Below are 19,203 nucleotides of genomic sequence, written 5' to 3'. Positions count from 1 at the left end.
GACCTTTGCATGAGCCATTTCTAGGAGCCATTTCTTCTTTTTTAGCAGGCAGAGAAACATTTGTCAGCAATAGGGTATCTTTATTTTTATGTCACTTTTGCTGTAGCACATTTAATGAAGAATGCTGAGCCTGGAACATAACACAGCAGACAGGTCATTGGGGGGTTAACACATTTCTCACTACAATGCCATTTCAGGCTTTTGCTGTGTGCTGGAACACAGGAGGTGTTTTATTACCTGCTACTACTTTTTAAGGCCAGTGCCCCTGAGTGGTGGTACATGGTGCGCCCTCCCCACATAAAAGAACATGAACCTCTTCTGTATCTACTCACAATCCTATGGCCTCTCAACACACGCTTCTCCCTGCAGTGGTGTCGCATAAACAATGACAGTGATTTATTGACCAATCACTGCCTTGTAGTGAGGACCAATCAGGCTGCATGGGAGGGGTTGTGGATTTTAGTACCGGTACGGTACGCTTGGAACCACAATCGAGTAGGTACTGTTTTTCAGGGCCGTACCGTTCGGTTCCATGCAGTGGAAAAGCAAACCTATACCGTACCGTACCGAACCGTTCCGACCCTATACCATGCGGTACCGCAGTGGAAAAGCACAAAAGCGTGCCGAGCCGGTACGGTTCTATGCAGTGGAAAAGCGCCACAAGTGACATGTATATTAAAAAAGAATAGTGCACACATGCAAAAGAAATGACTATCAAATATGAACACAATCCATAAATAAAAATGGGGATTTGGTCCCACCATGTGGCCATATCGTGCTCAAGCCCACCACTACGTCAAAGTACCCCATTATCAGTGGGTCCTACACTATCCATGAAAAAAGGATGAATCCAGCCTCTCTAACTCTTGGAGATAACACTCCTTGCTGGGAGAGATGTGCTACTGGACTACAAGAGACTCCTCCTATATCTACTTGATAGTGGACTCTGATAGAGTACAGGTGTGTGTGGGGGGGGGGGGTTGGGTGCTCAACCCCAGAAGTCTGGTCAGACCGAATACATAATAAACAAGCAAAAAGTTGGGGGAGCAAACCCTGAACATGTATTTCTAAATCTGGTGCAGCTATGAACCAAGTGACATGTATATTAAAAAAGAATAGCGCACACATGCAAAAGAAATTACTATCAAATATGAAGACAATCCATAAATAAAAATGGGGATTTGGTCCCACCATATGGCCATATCGTGCTCAAGCCCACCACTACGTCAAAGTACCCCATTATAAGTGGGTCCTACACTATCCATGAAAAAGGATGAATCCAGCCTCTCTAACCCTTGGAGACAACACTCCTTGCTGGGAGAGATGTGCTACTGCACTACAAGAGACTCCTCCTATATCTACTTGATAGTGGACTCTGATAGAGTACAGGTGTGTGTGGGGGGGGGGTGGGGTGGGGTGCTCAACTTCAGAAGTCTGGTCAGACCGAATACATAATAAACAAGCAAAAAGTTGGGGGAGCAAACCCTGAACATGTATTTCTAAAGCTGGTGCAGCTATGAACCCCCCCCCCCCCCCACACACACACCTGTACTCTATCAGAATCCACTATCAAGTAGATATAGGAGGAGTCTCTTGTAGTGCAGTAGCACATCTCTCCCAGCAAGGAGTGTTCTCTCCAAGGGTTAGAGAGGCTGGATTCATCCTTTTTTCATGGATAGTGTAGGACCCACTGATAATGGGGTACTTTGACGTAGTGGTGGGCTTGAGCATGATATGGCCATATGATGGGACCAAATCCCCATTTTTATTCATGGATTGTCTTCATATTTTTTTTAAATTTGACAATTTTTATTGGGTTTTATTTTTTACAAATACAGACCAATTAAGCCATAAAAAAATAATACATACATCAGGATAAACAACAAGAAAAGAGAAAGAAAAAAAAAACCAACACCCCCCCCCCCCCCCCCCTCAGGGACTCTATACCACCTAGTAAGTATTTTGTAGCCCATCTCCTGGATCTTACAATCCATAGATGTTTTATGAACTGTAGCCAAAATTTTGTTGACTTGCCCAGGGGTTAAGGATAACTCAAGCTCATGTTCCCACCTCTGTATAAACGAGAGTTGTTGATCTTCTTGCTCTTCTGACAACCATGTATAAAATAAAGATATCAAATGTTTGGGCGGGGCCTTTGAGATACATATCTCTTCAAAGGGGGTTAATTTCCTAGGGACATACCCCCCTTTCTGATATGTCCTCAGGAAGTGTCTTAATTGAAAAATACTGAAATAATCCAGATCAACATCTGGCCATTCTGCAATCTCTTCCTGTGTAGGTATTTGCCCCTTCTTCCATATATCATACATAAGAACTTTACTGACATGTGCCAAACTTCGTACCTTTGCGCTTACACATCCCGGAGGGAATTCAGGGTTCCCTAAGATCGGTATCAGTGGGGATGGGCTGGGGGATATCTTAGAGAAATGTTGAATACGTCTGGTTTTCCGTATTGTCGTCCCTATAATAGGATGTGCATACACCTCGTCCGCAGAAGAGTATATTGACCATGGTGCAGGAGGGGTCATTTGGCCCGCCTCGTTTACCTCAAGCCCAACCCATCGTTTAAGGGCCCCATTGCAATTCCAGTCCACTACCCGTGTCAAGTGAATAGCTCTATAATACCTACGAATATCCGGTAATCCTATCCCCCCCCCCGGTCTTTGGGGAGGTGCAGGGTCTGTAACCGGATCCGCAGGGATCTTTGAGCCCAAATGAAAGAGCGGAACATCGTCTTAATCTGCTGAAAAAAAGTAGACGGAATTGCAATTGGTAGGGCCTGCATTATATATAGAATCCTAGGTAAAACATTCATTTTTAGTGCATTACACCTAACAAACCAAGTTAAAAATAGCTGTTGCCGGCTTCTCAGGTCTCCCTTGATCTTCCTCAATAAAGGTAGAAAGTTTTTCCTATATAAATTTGAGGGGTCTGCTGTAATCTGGACCCCCAAATATTTTATCGAGCCCTCAGCCTAACAGAATGGGAATGATGTGCGAAATTGGAGTTCCTCCTGTATTGACATAGAAGTGCCGACGACTTAGTAAGATTAATTTTGTAGTTAGCTAAAGCTCCGTATTCTCTGAGTGCCTCCAGTATATTTGGGAGAGATACTATGGGATTAGTAACGAAAAATATGAGATCATCTGCAAAGGCAGCCACTTTGTGCTGCTCACCAGCAACCCACATCCCTGATATATTGGGAGATCTACGTATTGAACATAGAAAAGGTTCAAGTGTTAAAATGAAAATGAGAGGGGACAACGGGCAACCTTGCCTGGTCCCGTTCGATATTAAAAAAAAGTCCGATCTCCACTCATTCACCCGTACAGCTGCTGATGGATTAGCATATAATGACAGAATGAATGTTAACATCTGTGGACCCAATCCAATATATGACAGGGTGGGATTGTCTTCATATTTGATACCACAAAAAAAGTTCAGGCGCTGATCCAAAACACAGTATTCCTGTGGTATCTTATTGTAGAGAGTACACAATTGTGATAAAAATGTATCTGATGCACCACTGATCGCCCAATCCTAGACATGGGATGGTGTATGGGAAGGTAGAAATGAAAAATAGGATGGTGCTCTAGTGTGCATAAATATAACCAAATTACTCCAACTGAAGCTCATATATGCAGTCTATAAAAGTTTATTGGATATGTCCATGGTGATATAAAACAATAGGCATATATTCATATCGCCCCTTGAAGCCTCTGTATCTCCTGGCTATGGTATAGGGATCCCTAATGAGGGTCATGGGAACCTGGTACCTTTACACCCGTAGGAAAGAGGGGTGACACTCTCAGGTTGAAGCGGTAACCCTTGGTTGTGAGGACTCACACGGTCCTGTGAGCGGCCGCGTCTTGGGACCGGAGTCGATGCGCTCTGTTCCCGATGTGTCCGCCGTGAACACCGGGAGTCGCGCGCCGATGACGTCACGAAGGAGAGCTGGAAGTCAGCCGAGAGGCAGCCAGGGAGAAGAACAGAAGCCTGGATGGAGCGGAGAAAGTGATATGCTTGCTTCTCTAAAGCCTCCCGTTGCCACAACTACATGTTTCGCTACAATGTAGCTTTGTCAAGTTGAGGAGTCTCTTGTAGTGCAGTAGCACATCTCTCCCAGCAAGGAGTGTTGTCTCCAAGGGTTTCATTTCTACCTTCCCATACACCATCCCGTGTCTAGCATTTTTTCATGGATAGTATAGGACCCACTGATAATGGGGTACTTTGACGTAGTGGTGGGCTTGAGCACGATGTGGCCATATGGTGGGACCAAATCCACATTTTTATTTATGGATTGTCTTCATATTTGATAGTCATTTCTTTTGCATGTGTGCGCTATTCTTTTTTAATATGCATGTCACTTGGTTCATAGCTGCACCAGCTTTAGAAATACATGTTCAGGGTTTGCTCCCCCAACTTGTTGCTTGTTTATTAGTGATATTTAAACCCCCACATTCTGGTCAATGGAAGTGAAAGTTAACCCCCCTCTCCCCTGCATTGTGGTCAGTGGAAATTAAAGTTAACCCCCCTACAATGTGGTAAGTTGCAGTGAAAATGTACCCCCTCCCCTAATATTATTAACTTTGCTTACTTGCAGGGTGCTGCTGGTTGCAGGCTCAACTGCTTACCCTGATTTCTAGTAGGTTTCAGAATTTAGTGGGTGGAAGAGGCAAACCCTCACTTGCATATCCATTCAGCCTTACCTAATCTCTGGCAGAAAAAATGGCCAATAGGGGGCTGATGTGTAAATAAACAGGCTGGGGCCTGGAATAGCAGTGTCCTTTGTCCTGTGGGAAGAGACCCAGCCTGGGGGCTGTGGCCCTCTGGGTCACTTACCTGAGGTTTAGAAGAGGCTATCAGGGTCCCAGCTTTAGTTAGAGCTAGACGATCCATGTCCAAAGGATTAGTTGTAGAAAGTCCACAGAGGATCTGAGCTAGAAGCATACAGTACAAGAACTGTCTGGTACTTCAGGAAAGAATTCAAGTACCCAGGGCACAATGAGTACAATCCTGAAAAGATTCCAGGGACTGTGGGGGAGATTTACAAAAACGAGAGCACTCAGAATCAGGTGCAGCTGTGCACGGTAGCAAATCAGCATCCAACTTCAGCTTATTCAATTAAGCTTTGGCAATAAAACCTGGATGCCAATTGGTTTCTATGCAGAGCTACATCAGATTTTGCATGCGCCAGTTTTAGTAAATCCCCTCCTGTCTTTGCTAACTTTTGGGAAAGCTGCTTCAAGTTGACTGGCTCAGGTTTTACTTTTGCAATGGAGTGCCCTGAGCCTGTAGTCCACTATTTTTTTGTTTTAAGAGGGTGGCTGTACCCTGAAGAGTCAGTACAGTTAGATGTGTCCTCCATAATCTTTTCTACTAAGTTTGGAGTATCGCAAGGCTCACCCTGCACCCTATCTAAGTTAAAGCAGCATTAAACAGCAAAAAGACATGTACTGCCTGACTCTTGAGTTGAAAGACTGTGAACTACTGTGTGTCTGGCTGCCACGTGCCTCACAGGGAATTAAACCTGGGATATTACAACCTGCCTGGTCTAGGGTCTGTGCTGCACATGTTTGTATGTGTGATTTTTATTCCCTAACAGTTCCCATTGCCCTGTATATTCTGCTCTTGGGGATGACATCTAACAGTTTTATTGAAGTCGACAGGCCCAGCTAGTACAACTTCCTGGGAAGGGAGTTCCACATTTTTACTGCTCTAACTGTAAAGAACCACTTTTTTACAATCTAAGCGTAATCTTCCATTCTTTAACTTCAAATCACGTATCCTCCTCAGGAACCTTAGAGTAAACCACTTAATACAGTTAGTGATGTCATCTTTCATATATTTGTACATTGTAATCACATTCCCTCCTGATCGCCTCTTCCCCAGAGTGAAAAACTGTAGTCTATATAATCAGTCAGTAACTGAGGATCTCCATCCCCCTAATAATTTTGTTGCCCTTCGCTGACACTGATTTATCTCTTCAATGTATGCACTTTTTAATGCATGCCAGTATTTTGCAAGCCTTGTTAGCTGCGGCTTGGCATTGCATGCATATTGCAATAACTTCTTACTTACTTCCTCACAGAAAGAGAACAAGTTGGTCTGACATGAACGTGTTGTCATAAAACGTTTATTCCCTTGTACCAGATATCAGATCAAATACCTTTTATCAGAGGAGCAACAGCTTACCTATGTATAAAAAACTGAGCAACACTACTAAAAATGAAGGTAGTTTAATCTTACAAGTTTTAAAGAAAATACCAAATTTTCTAAACCAACACTGTATTCTGTAAATACCATTCAGAAGAGTGATTCAGAGATACAATGTACCGTTACTGTTGCCTTGTATTTGCTCTGTTTCACTCATATGATGTCACGGAAATAGTGGGTCCTCTGTGTTGACAGGTGGTTGTAGATCTTAAAGAGGGCCAAATCAAAGGGTCTAAAACCTACCTATAGGCGTGCGCAGGGGGTGTACCAGGTGTGCCTGTGCACACCATAATCACTATGTGCAGTGCCGATTACCCCTACTGCCCAAGCTTCCCTCGTGTTGGCCCCCTCGCCCCACAGTTCTGCTGGCTTCCCTCCTGTCCCCCCAGCTGCTGTGAGGGATGTTTCAGGATGGGGAGTGAGGGAAGGGGATAGAAAATAAGTCATTTACCAGCACCTTCCTTTTCTAAATGAACACAGTGAGCACACTCTGCTCACTGTATCCATTCATAACTGAAGCATAGGTTTACTATGCTTCAGTTTGTGAATGAATAGGAACCTGCTCACCACAGAGCACTTCCCATTCGTTCCCTGTCCTGTGTTTGAGCTTTGGGGTGCACACCCTAATGCAAAAGGCTGCACACACCTATAAACCTACCTGATGTTCACCAGAGCATCCCACAAAGGATTTTGTGCTTTACTGTGGATAGCTCATAGGTTATTGCCTTTCGTTAGACTCAACAGACATTGAAGTTCAACAGCTGACGTTTTCTGTAAGCTGTGCTTCAGTAAGAAAGAGGCATGGAATAGTGAAGTGGTGACTTTGAAGCAAGAGCAGGAACCGTTTTGAGGGAAAGACGAATGTGGGAGAGTAGTAATCTGCTGGAAGAGGGAGAATGCTGTTTAGAATCAGATAAGTCAAGTGTACACTACCTGCATGCAAAAGCAAATTAAGATTAAATACAGAGCTTGGTAGGAACACCACATGTTGACAAGAACTTGGCAGCTGCAGTCCTTCCCTTTTCTTCTTCATTTGCTGAGTTCCCCACCCAAAACTACGTTGGGCCCTCTCCACTTACAGCCAGGCAAAGTCATGTATGTTATTAACATAAGCTTGCTGGCCTCCCTTTACCTGGGAAAGATCACGCAGGTACCTTGCCTGGCCCATACCCTCAACTTTGGCCCATACCCAAAACTTTCTCAGCAAATGCCCCTGATTTACTGAACCTGCTACATCAGGCTAAAAAGGTTTGCAGACATATTCACCATCCCTTCACAGATTTGCTGCCTGATGGTATTACAACAACAAAACCAGTTGTCCATCAACAGAATAGGGTATGACACCCCCATGCACTGAAATTTGGAACTTGTGTTTTTCTCCTTGGCTGTGGCTGCTGATTCAGGATGCCTGCTCAATTTTGTCTCCCTTTGAGAAGGCAACAGAATATTCAACTGTGATCAGGTAGGGATATGTGACTCCATCCCCTTAATCTTCCTGCTAGAATACACGCTACATGCTAGGGGAGAAGCACGTAAGGAAATTCTTTCCCTGTCCACTTGTTCCTTCCTGGGGCGCACAGGCAACAGGGGGCATAGGAAGAAAATTAGAAGGGTTGGGGTTTGTAGAGGAAGAGAAGGAGAAAGGTACAGGCTGTGAGGATATTTCAGCCATCATATCTCCTGGCCAATATACATTGGTTGGGTAAGCTGATGGAGGACCATGCTATGCTGAGTGACACAGAAAACTGTTCATTCTCAGCTGAAGGCAATTTGTGGTGTCTGAGATCAGTACCTATGGAAGGAGCCTTTCATATGTGTAATCAAAGAGAGGGATTATTGATGAATGGCCATTCTCTTTGATCTGTGGCATTTTGAGGGTGCCTTTTTTAAGTGCCTGTCCAGGGAATTTTAGGATGGTGGGGAGAAATATTCTGTTGCCCATTGCACCTACGCTAATTGCAGCCTGACACGCAGAGGAAACCACATTAGAATGGATGCCTCACCAAAGCCTTTCACAGCTTTTTAGACCGTAGGGGCCAAGCCCAGCAACATGCTGTGTGCTCCTCCTCCACCACCCCGCCCCCCGCCCCCCCGTGCGCACCTCCTCTGCCTCCCCTTGTCCCCTCGCAGCTGACTTCCCACCTCTCCTGCCGGCTACTGTGGGGGATGTCAGAATGGAGAGCGGAGGAAGGGGCCGGTAAATGTCATTTACCTGCCACTTCCTTTTCTAAATTGGACACAGTGAGGGATCACTACCGATCGCTCCTGTATCCTTTGATAACAGATCAGAGTAAAGTGTGTTTACTCTGCTTCAGTTTATGAATGAACAGGAGCCTCTGTCTCCTGTTCATTAATTTTCAATGCTGAGGCTTCTGAGAAACGAACTGGGGAATCTCTGTCCTCAGTCTCTTACTCTGTCTCAAAGAGATGTCAGGGGTCTGTTTAGACCCCTGGTATCTCACCAAAGCCCCCCAGCAGAGTTGATAAAAAAAATCAATAAATATTAATGAATTAAGTTGTACAAAAATGATAAAAAATAAAATTGTAAAAAAATAATATAAAATAAAAAACTACTGACACCACCCCCTGCCCTACTGACACTGTTCATTGCCACAAATACCCCCCCCCCCCCCCCAAAAAAAAGCATTGTAAAAAATAAATAAATAAATAAATAAGTAAACTTGTAAAACTGTAAAAACATAAAAATAAAAACTACTAACACCATCCACTGCTCTGCTGAGACTATCCACTGCCCTACTGACACTGTCCACTTCTCCATACCCCTCCACCACCTTCCCCAGAAACACTGTGAAAAAATATAAAAAAAAAATAAAATAAAATAATAAAAAACAAAATTTTAATAAATAATAGATAATAAAATAATAAAAACTACTGACACTGTCCACTGCCCCATTGACACTGTCCACTACCCCCCCCCCCCTCCCAATCACTGATACACTGATTTGTGTTATTTTTTTACCAAAGAAATGTAGCAGAATACACGTTGGCCTAAATTTATGACGAAAGAATATTTATTTGCAAAATGTTATAACAGAAACTAAGAAAACTTGTTATTTTTCATAATTTTAAGAATTTTTTCGCTCATATAGCAAAAAATAAAAACCCACCGGTAATTAAATGCTACCAAAAGAAAGCTGTATTTGTTTGAAAAATATTATATAAATTTTTTTTGGGTACAGTTTTGCATGACAGTGCAACTGGCAGTTAAAGTAGCGCAGTGCTGAATAGCAAAAAATGCCTTGGTCATGAGCGAGATAAAACCTTTCAAGGGTCAAGTGGTTAAGTTAGCTATCAACCATGCTATCAAGCTATCAAATGACTGGTAATCTTTGTGATGTAGGAGTGCTGAATCTTATGGAGATGCGTTATAATGCAATTCGTGGTATATGGTCCTAGAGGCTACCCACCAGCAACTGTGGGGTCTTGCTGGACCCCCAGAGGATTTTGTTGAAGTTTTGAAAGGATGGGAGTGCCACACCAGCTTGTATAGACATTTTACAGGATTTTTATTTTGTAACAGCTGATGTGTTTCAGCGGCTCAGCACTTCCTCTTCATAAGGGCTAAAAACCAGACAATTGAGAAAATACAAAGATTCCTTAAAATGTGTTAAAAGCTAAATATAAATATATAAAAATACTTTAATGCATTATTATATAGTAAAATAGGCATATCTTAGTCCATGCTCACCTGTATTTATTTTCTACATACATATATATTTCTTACTTTGCCCCTCCCCCAACCCTCTGAATTTTCCAGCCCCAGTAAGTTCTTCCTTATACCTACCACCTCCCTCCCCACAGTATTACTGGCCTAGCATAGTTCTTGCTCACATTCATTTATTACATTTATTTCTCTTTCTTTTTTCCTGCCCCCTACCCTCTGACTTTTTCAGCCCCAGTATGGTCTTCCTTACATATAACACTCCTTTGCCACAGTAATGATAGCATACATAGTCTCTACCCATATAAATTAATTCCCTTTTTTTTTCCCCAACCCCAATCCTCTGACCCTTCCAGCCCTGGTATGGTCTTCTTCATACCTACCACTTTCCTCCCCACAGTTTCACTGCCACAGCATGGTCCTTGTTTATATGCATTCATCTAATTATATTTTATTATTTTTCTTTTGCCCCTCCCCTCACCTTCGACCAGTCCAGCCCCAGTATAATCTTTTTCGCACCTATCACTTCCCTTCCTACAGTGATGCTGGTATAGATAAGTCCCTGTTTACTTTGCACTGGCTCGCCACCTAGTCTCCACCCGTTTAGCCCCTTCCTATGTAATAGAGGATTTAAGACTGACACACACGTCAGGTGCTTTTTCAATCAAGTGCCTACATTATCTAAGTGATTCAGCTTTCAAACTTCTCAATAGTATCTCCTGTTTTAGTCCCACTCACCTTCCTTATCCAGCTAAACTTTTGTCTAGCATTACCAGCGGAATCTGCAGCTTAATTTTACCTGTTTCTGCTTACTTTTCCCACTCCTTTCTGTCTCTGCCACACAAACTTTGTTCTCATTATCCTTAGCTGTCAACTCCACATGGACCTGGTCCACTTTTTTTCAGCCCCTGCTCCAGTGCCCCTTCCTTTCAAGTGATTCTAAAGGCTGAGGGTTTTTTGTTACCTGCCTGCACTCTGTCCATGAAGGAAAAAAGCTTTAGTATGCAGCCCACCCTCTAATACTTACCTGGGCCTAATCTTGATCTGCTCTCCTGGCTCTCTCCCTTCTAATTTGCTCAGACACAGAAGCAGGAGCAATTGGCTGTCAATCACAGCCAGTAAAAAGGGAGCCAGGGAGGGGGGGCACACCCTAGTCTTTGTGTCTTATGGACACAGTGTGGGGCACAGGAGAGAACATGCACAAGTGCCCCCATAGCAAGTGGCTTGTAATGAGGGCACTCCGCAGGGTAAAGGAGCCACATGAGGGACCCAAGAAGAGGAGTTAAGCATGACATGTTTAAATTAAACATTAAAAAAAAGTTAGGTTTAGTATCACTTTAAGCTCCAGCTCACTCACATATTGGGTCTATATAGTTAATAATAGGACCTACTTTGCCAGAATACCATATTGTATATGGATTGTATTTACTGTATTTCATACTTCTCATTTGCGGTATATTGGTAATGTTTTTGTTGTTTGTTTTTAATGTTTTTTTTTTTTTTTTTTTTTTTGTGTTGTATTGTCTTGTTGCTTCAACAAGAACAAGAAAACATTTCATTGTCTTTTATTTCTTTCTTTTGTTTGCGTTTTTTTTTTTTGCCCTAATAAGAACATGTTTTTTTTTTTTTCTTCTTCTTAGTGCATCTGGCTGTTAACCCATGCAGCTGGGGTTCACTCGCCTTTCCGAGGCTGAGCGGTCTTGGTGGGGATTTCCTGAAATGTTGTCTGACCCGTCCAGGAAACGCTCGCACCTAAGGTCCTGTCAGGGGCAGATCTTAGGTGGAATTTCCTCATCCCCGGTTTCCTGTAAAGATAAACTACTAATCATCACGCGCAGAGAGTATTCCTGTCATTCTAGTTCACATGGCACCTTTTCTAGGCTCGACATGCTATTTGTTGCCACTGATCTTTTACCTAAGGTGGCCTCGGTGCGTTACTTGCCTAGAGCGATCTCTGATCACTCCCCCCTGGAGTTGGACGTTATGGTGGCCAGACAGCCGCAGCGGGCGGTCTGGCGCATGAGTGCTTACTGGCTGGTGGAGCCGCCGGTGTCAGCCGAGTGCACATCCGCTATGTCTCACTTCTGGGGGGAGAATGGTGGGGAGACCTCGGACCTGGTCCGCTGGGATGCCTTCAAGGCTGTGCTAAGGGGGGCCTATATGAAGGGCGTCACGTCCTTTAAGAAGGCCGTGGCAGCGAATGTTGAGGAAGCGGCAGATGCTTTTAGTGATTCTGAACGGGCCTATGTGTTGGACCCTACCCCTGAAAATTACCGCCTATGGAATTCTGCTCGGCGCGCCTATGAACTCGCCCTTACGAAAAAAACGCAAAAGAGGCTTCTGTACCAGTCCCAGCGCATTTTTGAGTCAGGCGATAGGAATGGGCGTCTGCTTGCCTTCTTGGCGCATCCCATTCCTGACCCTGTTACTATACCCATGGTGTTTGATGGTCTTGGTCGCTCATGCTCTTCTACGGAGGAGATACTTCAGGCATTTTTATCATACTACTCTGACCTTTATACGTCTCGTGCCCACTATACTCCCCCTGAACTGTATGAATGTGTAGACTCGATATCATTTCGCAATTTGACGCGGACACAAAGTGCTTCTTTGGATGCACCCATCTCGGCAGAGGAGATTGTGCTTGCGATTAAGTCCTTTCCTAAGCACAAGACTCCTGGCCCTGATGGTTTCCCAGTTGAGTGGTATCTCCACCATGGGGAATTGTTAGTCCCGGGCCTATTGGCGTTGTATAATGCCATCTATGACGCGGGCCGCCTACCTGATTCGCTGCGTGAAGCCCTTATCGTCCTGCTCCCAAAGCCGAATAAGGACTTGCAACTTTGTGACTCATACCGTCCGATCTCTTTAATTAACGTGGAACTCAAAATTCTGTCCAAAATTCTTGCTTTGCGGCTCAACAAAGTGGTCACCGCCTTAGTGGGGGTGGATCAGACAGGCTTTATTCCGGGCCGTTCGGCGTATACTAACATCCGTCGTTTATTTACCAATCTGCAGGTTCCCTCCTCTTCTCCCCTACCCAGGGTCGTGCTCTCGCTGGATACGCAAAAAGCGTTCGACTCGGTGGAATGGCCGTACTTATTCTATGTGCTCGAAAAATTCAGTTTTGGTCAGGTTTTCCTCACCTGGGTACGGATCCTCTATGACCGACCCTTGGCACGCATCCGGGTGAACGGTGCGGTATCACAACCTCTACACATACATCGGGGTACGCGGCAATGTTTTCCCCTATCCCCGCTCCTTTTCGCGCTTGCTATTGAACCCTTGGCGCAGCTCCTTCGTGACTCCACGGAGATCCAGGGTATGCGTATAGGGTCCCTCGAGGAACGTGTCTCGCTTTATGCCAATGACATGTTGCTCTATTTGTCGGATCCGTATTCAACGTTGATGAAGGTCCTGGGTCTTATTCAAGACTTCGGGGTCTTCTCAGGCTTCAGGGTCAACTGGTCAAAGTCTAGTTTGTTCCCGGTTGACCCGGACCTCCCTCTTTTTCTGCCCCCGGGATGTCCCTTGCGACTTACCATGTCTTTCCGATATCTGGGCGTTGTGGTACAGCAACCTCTTTCCATGTATGTTCATAATAATCTTCTCCCCTGCTTGTCCCTGTTTAGGTCTAAAATGGAGCATTGGAAGCATCTGCCGCTGACTCTGGCGGGGAGGGTGAACCTGTTTAAAATGGTCATGCTCCCCAAGTTTTTATATATCCTGGCTAATTGCCCTCTCTTTATCCCAAACCGCTTCTTTAGGGAGGTGGATTCCCTTATCTCTGCATTTCTCTGGTATCCTAAGACTCCACGGCTTTCGCTTAGTACCCTTCAACAACCGGTTTCCTTGGGTGGCCTGGCTCTGCTGAACCTGCGCCTTTATTACTATGCAGCCCAGTTGGTGTATGTCCATGGGTGGCTCTTCCCTCAGAGGGTCGACGCAGCTACGGCTGCTGAGGCGGCGGTGGTCTGCTCTTTTGAGACCTTGACGAATCTTATTTATCGCCGTTCCGTTGTCCCCTTTGAGGGTACGGCCCTTTTGGAATCTTCTCTTAAAATTTATGCTAGATGTGATGCTCTGCTGCTGGATTCTAGAGAGGGGTACTCGCCTAATCAGCCTCTTTGGTTCAATCCTAGTCTCCCCCACTTCCTGCACTTGGCGGATGCTACGGCTTGGGCAGGAAGGGGACTTAAATATGCTCACCAGTTGTTTTCCGACGGGGTCTTTAAAACTTTCCGGAAGTTTCAGCTGGACTTTCAGGCACCTGGCTCTTGGCATTACCGCTACTTACAGTTGCGACACGCGGCCGCGGCCCAGTTCGGTGCGGCCCCGGTGTCCTTGGCTAACTCTCCATTGGAAAAAGAATTATTGAGCGATGTTCATGCCAAATTGACTAGTTCCTATTATAGTGCTCTGATTTGTACTGTGCCGTCCAGACTGGAATCCATTAGAGCCGGGTGGGTGAGAGATATTCCGGACTTGTCGGGTGATGACTGGGAAGAGCTTTTACATACCTATTTTGCGACAGCTATTTCAGTAAGAGACAGGTTGATACAGCTGAGAATATTTCATCGCACCTACTATACTCCTCGAAGATTGTTCCTCATGAAACACAGACCTACGGCAGTATGCCATAAATGCAGTAAGATGAGGGGTGATCTGCTTCATATGTTGTGGGGATGCGATAAAATTAGACCTTTTTGGTCTCAGGTTACTGGATTTTTGTCTGCTCATTTTGATCTCCCCAATGTCTGTAACCCTAAATGGTGCATTTTAGGAATCTTCGAGGAAGTGGGTTTGCGCTCTAACCAAAAACAATTTCTCTGATTTTTACTATTCTATGCCAGGAAAACGGTGGTGATGCAATGGACCAACACGTCTAGCATTTCCCTGAATCTTTGGAAGAATATGGTGAATCAGGTTCTTCCCTTGTACAAATTAACGTATGAGGCCAGGGGTTGCCCGGCTAAGTTCACTAAAATATGGGGAGACTGGGTTGAGATGGTCGAAACCTGTGCTACTGGGGAGGCTTAGTCCTCCGAAATGTGTGGGGAGGAGGAGCGTGTGAGCATGGAGGACCTGTTCCTGGAGCTGTGCGCCGCCTGAAAGACCTGTGAGGTATGGTACCTATTTTTCCCTTACTGCTTGGACCCTTGTATCAGTGCTATTGCATGTTGAGGATATCCTTATATATTTGTCTTGCTTACTTGATTCCCGTTGATTTTTTTCTCTATACCCCTCCCCCCCTTCCCCTTTTTGTATTCCCTGTTAAAATGTTTTATGAGATTTTTGTGACACGCACCTCACATGTCTTGCTTGTTTTGTGCCCACATTGGGTGCAGTGATCGCATTTGTATCCCCTTTGCAGAGGGTGTTGTGTTCTCTTCTGGTATAACTGATGTGTTAATAAAGTTGCAGTTTAAAAAAGAAAAGATAAACTACTAATCACAGTTGTTCTTTACTGAGCAGCGGGTTCAGTGGTTACTCAGGCGTTGGTAGACTCCAGTGTTGGCGGTTATTTTATTGACAGTACATTTGTCACTACGAATTACATACCCTTGCAGGTTCTCCACTAGTTATTCAGGTGATTGATAGCAAACCCCTGCAACCGACACAGGTTGCCTATGAGACTGTTCCGGTTGATGTGGCGACAGGGGCTGTTCACAGGGATTCCACCTGTTTTCAGGTTATTTTATCCCCACACTACTCCATTGTTTTGCTGTGATTGGCAGTCGGTCGAGATCCTCTCTTGGTCTCCACAGTGTGGCGCTGTTTTGTTTCCGTGGGCCTGTTAAGGTACTTTGTACCTCCTCGGATTCAGTGTTGCCTTCTGAATATCGTGGGTATCAAGATGTATTTGACAAGGTGCTTGCTGGTACTCTTCCTCTTCATCGTCCGTAAGATTGTGCCATAGACTTGCTACCTGGTGCCATTCTCCCTCGTGGCAGGGTTAATCCTCTTTCGGTTGCAGAGAATAAGGCCATGGAGAAGCAAGTTGCAGATGCGCTTGCCTAGGGGCATATTTGCAAGTCCACTTCTCCAGCAGGTGCCAGTTTTCTCTTCGTAAAGAAAAAGGGGGGGTTGCATTGATTATAGGGGCCTCAATCGCATCACAGTCAAGAATGCATACCCAATTTAGTTGATTACTGAATTGTTCGACGGCCTCAAGGGAGCAACAGTCTTTACCAAGCTTGACCTAAGGGCCGCGTATAACCTTGTAAGGATCAAGAAGGGCGACGAGTGGAGGACCATGTTTAATACCAGAACCGGTCATTCCGAATCTCTGGTGATGCCCTTTGGCTTGTGCAATGTGCCTGCTGTCTTCCAGGAGTTTATCAATTATGTCTTTCCTGATATATTGCAGCAATGCGTGGTAGTCCATTTGGACAACATCTTGATTTATTCGAACTCCATTGAATCACACTACCTGGATGTCAGACTGGTGCTGCAACAGTTACGTCAGAATGGGCTTTTCTGTAAGCTTGAGAAATGTGAATTCCACCTGTCTCAGGTTGCCTTCTTAGGCGACATCATTTCTGCTGAAGGGTTCTCCATGGACCCTCAGAAGGTTTCGGCTGTTCTATAATGGCTTTACCCCAGTGGTCTCCGTTCCATTCAGTGTTTCCTTGGGTTTGTCAACTACTATCAGAAATTGGTCAGGAACTTTTCCTCTTTGGCCAAACCCATCTCAGATTTGACCAATAAGGGCAGCGTTTTCCACAATTGGACACCTGCTGCCATCCAAGATTTTCTTCTTACCCCAATCCTGGTTTGCCTTTGTCCTAGAGGTGGACACATCTGAGATGGGAGAAGGTGCCCTCCTGTGTCAGCTTCGGACACCTGATGGACCCTTTCTTACTTCTACTCCAAGAAGCTGTCTCCAGCTGAATGCAATTTCGAGATTGGAGACAGAGTGCTCTTGGCCATTATCCTGGCTCTCAAAGAGTGGAGACACTTGCTCAAAGGTTCTGTGGTTCCAGTCCTCATTCTCACCGATCATAAGAATCTGACGTATCTCTCGGAGGCCAAGAGGCTCAGGCCAGATGTCTCGTTTTAACTATGTGGTCTCCTATTTGCTGGACTCCCAAATGTTAAGGCTGATGCCTTGTCTCACCAGTATTCTGAGTTATCCAGGGAGGACTCTGTCATAGATTTCAGATCATATCCTGGCTGCCATCTGCATCAACTTAACCTCTCCTCGTGGGGAACAGATCTTGGCTGCCCAACCTGATGCTCCCACAGAGAGACCTGCTGACAAATGTTTTGTACCTGAGGCATTGCGCATGAGACCACAATTCCAAGACTGCCAGTCATCCTGGAAAGAACCAGATGGTCTGGACTATTTCCTGCCAGTTCTGGTGGTCATCTCTCTGCACTGATATTGCTGTGTATGTGGCTGCTTGTTCAGTCTGTGCCCTAGGCACCTTCCCTTGCGCCTACTGCATCCCATTCCCAATGGGGAGCGTCCCTGGTCTCACCTGGCCATAGATTTTATTGTGGAACTTCCCGCATCTCGAGGTTACATGGTTATGCTCATGGTTGTCGACTGGTTCTCCAAAATGTGCCACTGTGTTCCGTTTAAGCAGCTGCCTACTGCTTAGGATCTTGCCTCAGTGTTTGCCAGAGAGGTCTTCCATTTACACAGGTTGCCTAAGGAGATGGTCTCAGTCCATAGGAGCCAGTTTGTCTCCAGGTTCTGGATCGCCTTTTGCTCCCAGTTGGGTTTTCGGCTCTCCTTCTTCTCAGCCTACCATCCGCAGTCCAATGGTGCCGGTGAGCGTTCCAACCAAGCTCTGGAGCAATTTCTCCGCTGCTATATCTCTGACCATCAGGACAATTGGGTTGATCAGCTACCCTGGGCGGAGTTTGCCAGGAACTCTGCCATCAACTCATCTTCCAGGTTGTCTACATTCATGGGCAATTATGGGTTCCAACCCAGTGTGTTACCTGAGTCGTTCTTGCCTGGCTGGAGAGGATCATCTTTATGCCCTCCATTCCTCTTAGGTGCAGATGATTCAAGAGTCTTTATGGGTCCCTGCACAGCGTCAGAAGCTCCAGGCAGACAAGAGAGGTTTATCTGCTCCTTCGTACCAGGTCGGGGAGAGGGTGTGTTTGTCGACCCGTAATCTCAACCTCAGGGTGCCCACTCAAAAACTGGCACCTCGTTTTGCTGGGCCTTTTTTTGCTATCCCCTGTAAGGTGAACTAGGTGGCCTATGGTCTACCCCCTGGCATGCATATCTCCAATGTCTTTCACGTGTTACTTTTGAAGCCACTGGTTTGCAATCGCTGTACTTTTTAACTCCCTCACCCTCGTCCCATTCCTGTGGGCAATCATGAGGAGTATGAGGTTAGCAGCATTTTGGATTCTCGTCTGTTCCGAAGTCAGTTTCGAAACCTGGCACACTGGAAGGGTTATGGTTCTGAGGAGCGCTCCTGGGTTCCCTCCGCTGATGTTCATGCTCCTGCCCTTTTCCACGCTTTCCATGCTCGTTTTCCTCAGAAACCGTTTTTTGCTCTGCGGAGGGGGAGCCATTGAGGGAAGGGTCCTGTCAAGGTCTTACCTTGCCCTCCTGTTGGCAGCCATCTTGGACATGTGCAGTCTGCTGCCTCTTGTAAACTCTGATTGCATCATCACTTGCCTACTGACTGGGTGTGCACACAGTGATGATGCTGCACACCTGACTATATCAATCACCTGATGGGCTGCAGTCCTTGCCCTTGCGTTTGTGCTCCAAAGTTCAGTCTTCTGTTTTCCATGTTCCTCCATGTATGACCTGGCTTGGCTGACAACTCTCCTGGCTCTTGACCCCGTCATCAGTATACTACCCACTTCTGGACTCGACCCCGGCTTGAGTGACTACCTGCTTCTGGACTTGACCTCGGCTTGTTCCTGCTCTCACTTACTCACTCTTGCTGTGCATTTATTGTTGTTTGTTCCAATAAACTGCTTTATTTTACCTGCATCTCTGTGTGGTCTGGTTTCCTGGCACCCTGACATTAATAACGTTTTTTTCAGTTTTTGAGTATTGTGGCAGGGTGAGCCCGTGCCACTTTATGGTCGTTTACATCCGGTTTTGTAAGAAGCAAGCACACTAATGGCACAGGTGTGTGCTTGCTTCATATGAGAGCCAGAGTTAGAGCTTAGGGCTCCACCCTCCCAAGGGGGTCAGTGTGTGAAGGGAACAGTAAGAGGTGCCCGTATGCACCGTACTGTCCAGCACAGGACAGACCAAGGCCCGAGCCTGAGAGAAAATCCATGAGGGAAGATGCATAGCT

Source organism: Pelophylax lessonae (genome assembly GCF_965119305.1).
Source record: "Pelophylax lessonae genome assembly, chromosome: 1".
Classification (NCBI taxonomy): Eukaryota; Metazoa; Chordata; class Amphibia; order Anura; family Ranidae; genus Pelophylax; species Pelophylax lessonae.
The sequence above is the reverse complement of the archived record's forward strand: the minus strand, read 5'-3'. Positions refer to the sequence as shown.